The sequence below is a fragment of the Arachis ipaensis genome, chromosome B07 (genome assembly GCF_000816755.2).
Source record: "Arachis ipaensis cultivar K30076 chromosome B07, Araip1.1, whole genome shotgun sequence".
In the NCBI taxonomy this organism is placed as follows: domain Eukaryota; kingdom Viridiplantae; phylum Streptophyta; class Magnoliopsida; order Fabales; family Fabaceae; genus Arachis; species Arachis ipaensis.
The window spans coordinates 30951609-30957846 of record NC_029791.2 but is presented as its reverse complement, the minus strand read 5'-3'; the positions used below and the strand labels follow the sequence as shown (position 1 = coordinate 30957846).

The following is a 6238-nucleotide window of genomic DNA, read 5'->3' as shown; positions in this document are numbered from 1 at the left end:
CCACAAATATATTCTTTTCTAATTTAACGGCCAATGTCCAATTCCTATACTCAGTGTAATGTTTCTGGGTTTGTTTTTTTACTCTCGTGTCTCGTATTCATATAAAACAATGGCCCAACAGCCCATCATCAAGAACGGAGGCTCAGCTTCAAAACACCCAAACCACATTTGGGAGAAGCTTTTCTAACCACGTGTAGCAACAGCATTTAAATAGGAGAATATCTGTATACACTACAAAAATAATCACTTTTAGCGCTATTTATTTTGTTTTTAAGGGCAATAAAAATAGTCGCTAATACATTTACCGACAATTTGACATTAGCCGTCTTATGCTTCGTCGCTAAAAGGTTTTAGTAGCCATTATAACATTTGTCGGTAAAGACTGTTTTAATGGCCACAAAAAATATATAACTTTTAGCGGCCATTTTTTTTGGCAATTTATATGGCCACTAAAAGTAATTCTAAGATTGCAACATTGTTCACTTTTAGTTGCCATTACTATTGCCGCTAAAATTCATGTTACCGGCAATTTATATGGCCGCTAAAAAAATTCTAAAATTATAATATTATTCACTTTTAGCTGTCATTACTATTGCCGCTAAAATCTTAAAGACTTTTTTTTAATTATACTCACTTTATTAGAACTAACAACCTATAATTTTTTCTATAATAATAATAATAATGATAATTTGCATTTGAATTTTGATCAAGAAAATTTAAAACAAGCTTTCTATTAAAATACTCTTTTTAACAAACTAGAATATTAAAAGCAGTATTTGTCAATACATAATAGAGATTTTTTTGTCATTTCATTGATTTTCAATACATTTTACAAAAAAATAAAAAAAAGCCAAAATATGCTCAATTCTTCTAGGCTAGTGGTGCAACAAAGCCACCAACTATGAGTCCCACAACAGTTAGAGTGATGCCAATTCCTATAACACCATCTGCATATATAACAAATTGAAATTTCAGTTCAGTTAATATTCCAATACTTATTTTAAAATTCATAAAACTATAAACACCATCCAAATATAAATTAAATTTCAAAGAGACTAAATTCATAAAACTATAAACACCATCCAAATATAATCATTAGAAAATAAAAACTTATTTAATTTTTATTTATAGTATTAAAGATCATTATCACTAAATATGAACATTATTAAAAGAGACTAAATTAGCTTGCTTGGTAGTAAACATTCTCTTGAGTATAGTAAGTATATCAACAGCTCTCGAAAACAGGGTAGCACTAGAGAAATTGAATGAAATCCACTCACAAAAACACACTAAAACATGCACTCTTAAACCAAAACTAAATCATGCATCAATAAATATATAAAACCAAGCTTCACACCCAAATATAAACAGTGATAAGAAAAAGCATCCTGTCCAAACTTCAATTCGCACCTACAACATAACCTTTAACACATGGAAATTCTTAGAAAACGTGATACTTATTCTCAACAACATATCCACTTCAAATGGATAACTATGAAGATCTTCCTTGCATCAAATGAACTCATGTTCGATAAAATACAACATATGTTTGCTAGGAACTAATATTATAAGTAAGCTACTGTTTTAACTAGGAAGTAATTAACTAAGCTATGTTTTAACCATTAAAAAATCAATAATAAATGCTTTATTTGGTGTGTCCAACTTAAGGTTTCAACTATAATAAAGTACATTTTAGCACTACTATATTTTTTTTCGTTTAGATAGATCAGATATTTATGTGTTGCCAAAACACTGAAACAGCATATCTTAATAAGCAGTTGGTATTAGTTAATTAGTGCTGGATTCAAACAATAATAGATATTGTCCGATCCACTAAATAGTGTAACACACATTTCTTACAGAGACAAGCAATTGATTCTCCATTACTATGATGAAAGGCATGGTCTAAAAACTTTTCTAATCCCTCTAGATACTCTTCACTAATTCTATCACATTGCATTTATCTTCTATTTCTAAAATTATCCATGATCCTTCTATAAATATTTTATATCCTAATTAAAATGAATAAATTAAAAATATATAAACATAAAAAATTATTATTATAAAATAAATTATTCTTCTTTATAAAAAAAACAATCCATTTCAGTTCATCTCAAAAAATTGTAAAATAATAAAATTTATTAAAAATTAAAGTGTCTAGTTTAAAAGTTCAAAATCAATTTATTATTTACTCTACATTATTTCATATTGGGCCTAAGTTTAATATACATGGTGACTTACAAACCCATAATGGATTAGGAAAATCAAGCTTAGATTATCCATTCAACTCAATTTGTTAAACATAGAATTCACTGATTAATGGAAGTCCAAACCCAAAAAGTAATAAGACAATCAAATAGTACATTATATATAGTCGAAAATTAATTTTACTCACCTTATATTTTTTTTAAAAAAAAAGTCACAACACCAAATCACATGGTTAGGACAAAAGTAAAGGTTCCAATTGGCTCATTAATTCTCAAGCTTACTTCTTATTTTATAGAAAATGAAAACTCAATAGAAACTTATTTAATTTTTATTTATCGTATTAAGGATCATTATCACTAAATATGAACATTATTAAAAGAGACTAAATTATTAGCTTGCTTGGTGAGACAACCAACTAACCTTGTTCAGAGACCGCACACCACTTGTGTTTTCTTTTTTGGTTCGGAAATGGCAACTAACAAACTTTGTAGGCTGTGGCCGTCGACTTGCTTGACCGACCTAGTCCATCAACTAGCTATAAAACAAATATGGGCACCATATAACAAACACCTAAATATTAAATTTTATAGCAAATTTTAAATATTTATGATTTTATACTTTTCAATTAAATATCAACTAATTTTTGAATTGAACAATTCTACAAAGAAAAAACGAGGAAAAAAAGCATCAAATCTTTCCCCAAAAAATATGAGGTATGGTGTGATCTTTGAAACAGTCTCAATGAAATTCAAGCTAAAAATGAAAAAAATAAAATAAAATTATATATAACATCAAAAAAAGAAAAAGAGAAAGAAAGAAAAAAAATTACGTGATCGAGTCTTTCTCTGAATCGAAATAATTTGTTTTCTTCCCTATCAACAGCAACAAAATTCAAGAAATCATTAGAAGCTGCAAATTCTCACATAATAGTGACATAAATATAACAGTAATGGATATGATGATTATTAACTACAATTTACAACCTTATGTATTAATTAAACTAATCAGTACCTAAGGTTTAAAAAGAATCAGAAAAAAAAAAAGAAGTGAAGTGATAAATATGGCATAAAGCAATGAACACAATTCATAGTCAACAAGCATTATTAGACCCAAAAAGAAGGAGGGGCGCGGGGGAGGGGGGAGGACCATAGCTTTGTTAGCAAGTGATAATCTATTCTATGCATAGAATTAGTGATCAGTGCATCATCATTTAGCATATGACAAACTAGTACTAATGAGAATAGATTCTCATTGATTACTTGAAAAGAAGCTCAGTCACAAGGTCAGTCACAAACCTATTCTCAAATCAAAATGGGTAAACTTAAATGGTAATTCACTAATTCAACACCCCCTTATTTTGTGAAAAGCTCACATATACCCTCATACTTCTTCAGTTCTTCTAAGTTCTATATGCAGTCCAACATGTGAGCATGCTGGCAACACCAAAACCAATGGTGGGGGAGGTATGATATGCAAATTGCAAAGAAAAAAAAAGAAAGAAAAGTTAATACATAAAGTAAAACACACAGATCAGTGCAAAAAGCAGTGCAATTAAGCTAAGCGGCAACAGAAATGAAAATCGATGTGAGGAAATAGGGATAGTAACCTGAAAATTCAACCAAAAATGTGATGAATCATGCAATGAAACAACACATCAAATATATAGTCCGTGATAATACAACCAAATCATGTCATAGATATTCATCCCATAAACTAGTCATGAAGAACTATCCCTTTTACAGAAGGATTACTCAAACACATGCCTTTCATTAACTTAAAAGCAAAAATATAAGCAACTGGATGTAGTACTTTGGCAATAAGCAAGTGCTATCGCTTCTGATAATTGGTATCAAACTGAAAAATAAAGAATAGAAGAAAGCCACAGTCACAGTATAGCATGGACAAGCAAAACACCGGTATCGTTCATGTTTATCTAAGCTGTGGCTACCTGAGTAAATCTAGTTGTAATTGTCACAGAATAATAAACGACACATTTTAAAAGAAAAAATGGCAAGCGACAAATACTCAAATATCAATATGCAAAAAAAAATACACAGAACGATTCCTAGTCAATGCATAAGAATAAATAAATATAAACTATAAAACAGCAGCAAGAGAAAGCTTGAAAACAACAAGGGAGCCGTTTCTATTTTTCTAAGGTAGAGACAGAGAAAGGAAAGAAAAGGGGGTATTCCAATAAACATAAATAATAGCGTTGTAATAGGGAAAAGGACATGACAAGAACAAGTAGTTTACAAAACAAGTGGGTAAATAGCTACAAAATTATAACAAAAAAATGAACCACGCCTTCCAATAAAATAGCAAAATAAAACCCCCAACCATTAACAGTTTCCAGAAAATGGGACCATGCTCCCACTGCCACCGTAACAGAAAACCAACCCAACATCTTCATAACAGTACCTCGGACGAAAGCGAACAACTCTAAACCCAAAATCTAAGGAAACAAAAGCCTAGAACCTAAGATCTTAGTTTACGCGACAACGACAAAAATTAAATTAAAAACAAAGAAGAAAACACAGTTCTTAAGTTCAAGACTAAATTAAAAATAAAGACTAAAACCTGAATCTGGCTTTGGAGTTGACCCAGCTTGAATTCCTAGTAACCAAACCAAATTAGAATGACATATTACAGGACAGTCACTTGAACAAAACCCATTTCTAGTTGTTCAGACTTCAGATCCCCTATTTCTATAAGACAGTTACTTGAACAAAACCCATTTGATCCCAAACGATTGTCTAATTTTAGTTACACACATGAATTTGAAAAATAATAACAAATCAAAGGCACATAAATCAGGCATCATCCAAATTCCAGATTCCTTTATCATCTCACATCTTAAATTGAAAATAAAAATAAACCAAATGACAGTTCATTTGACTACACATAGCTTCAGTTGCACGAACTAGAATAAACATTAATAGCAGAAAACTAAATTCAAAGCTTAAGAACTGGAACCGCAAGATCTAAATCAGTGAAAATAATGAGTAACGCAAACCAAAGATCTAACTTGGAAGAGAATGAAATGAAGGAGTTGTAAGAGAGAGCACAGTAAATCGAAGCTGCGAATGAGTCGACTTGGCGATACCTGAAGGAGCAGATCGGAGCTGCAAGAAGGATCTGAGTCAAAGAGCGAGTTCGTGAGCCCTAAATCGAAAATGAGAGAGAAAGATAGAAAGCTATAGATATGAGCCTTTCTCTTCTCTGAACAACATAGAAAGGGATAGAAGGATCTGAATCAAAGAGCACAGTTGCTTGATCTGAACTGTAGCAGCAAGGGCGGCAGCGACCGCTACGGCGAGCTTCGGCGGTGAGGTTAGGCTCTCTTCTCTAACACGTCTTTCTTTGGTTTTTCTAAATCCCTTATTTCTTTAGTTTAGATACAAGATTATTTTACTAAAAATAATACTAGCCATAATTTTATGGCCACTAAAAATACTTTATTAAAAAGGTAATGATAGTAATAATAATAATTATTATTACAAAATAATTTTAATAAAAATAATACTGGCCATAATTTTATAGCCACTAAAATTTTTTCACTAAAAAATATTTTAATGATAATAATATTAGTCATAACTCTATGGCAAATATATTAGTGGCAATAAAGATAATTACCGCAATAAGATATAGTAACAACGGCAAATATATAATTGCCACAAAAACATAATTAAAATTAAGAAATTAATGGCTATTATGTTATTGCTACTAAAAATTTGTCGCTAAAACATATTTTTTTTTGTAGTGATATTGAATCTTTACCGTAGAACGACCCTAAAAATAATTGTGATTGGAATAAAAATATAACCTAAAACAAACTAATTATAACTCTTTCCTTTAAACTTTGAATGATTTATTTAATTTTTGTTAACATTTAAATACAGTAGCTACATATGTAAAAAAGATTATCCCTAAACAAATTTAATTATTTATATAATTAAACTTATTAAAAAACTTTTGCTAAAAAAATTTCTATTTTAATTATTATTATTCTTTTTTTTCTTTTTGGAAA

The 6238-nt window shown here is 29.9% G+C and overlaps 1 long non-coding RNA gene across 1 annotated transcript; it reads right to left on the bottom strand.

The window, feature by feature from the left end:
- Positions 813–5177, bottom strand: LOC110264938. Its single transcript, XR_002351338.1, has 2 exons — positions 2629–5177; positions 813–947 (listed from the first exon to the last, which is right to left on the bottom strand). It is a non-coding gene; the product is annotated as an uncharacterized LOC110264938 (long non-coding RNA).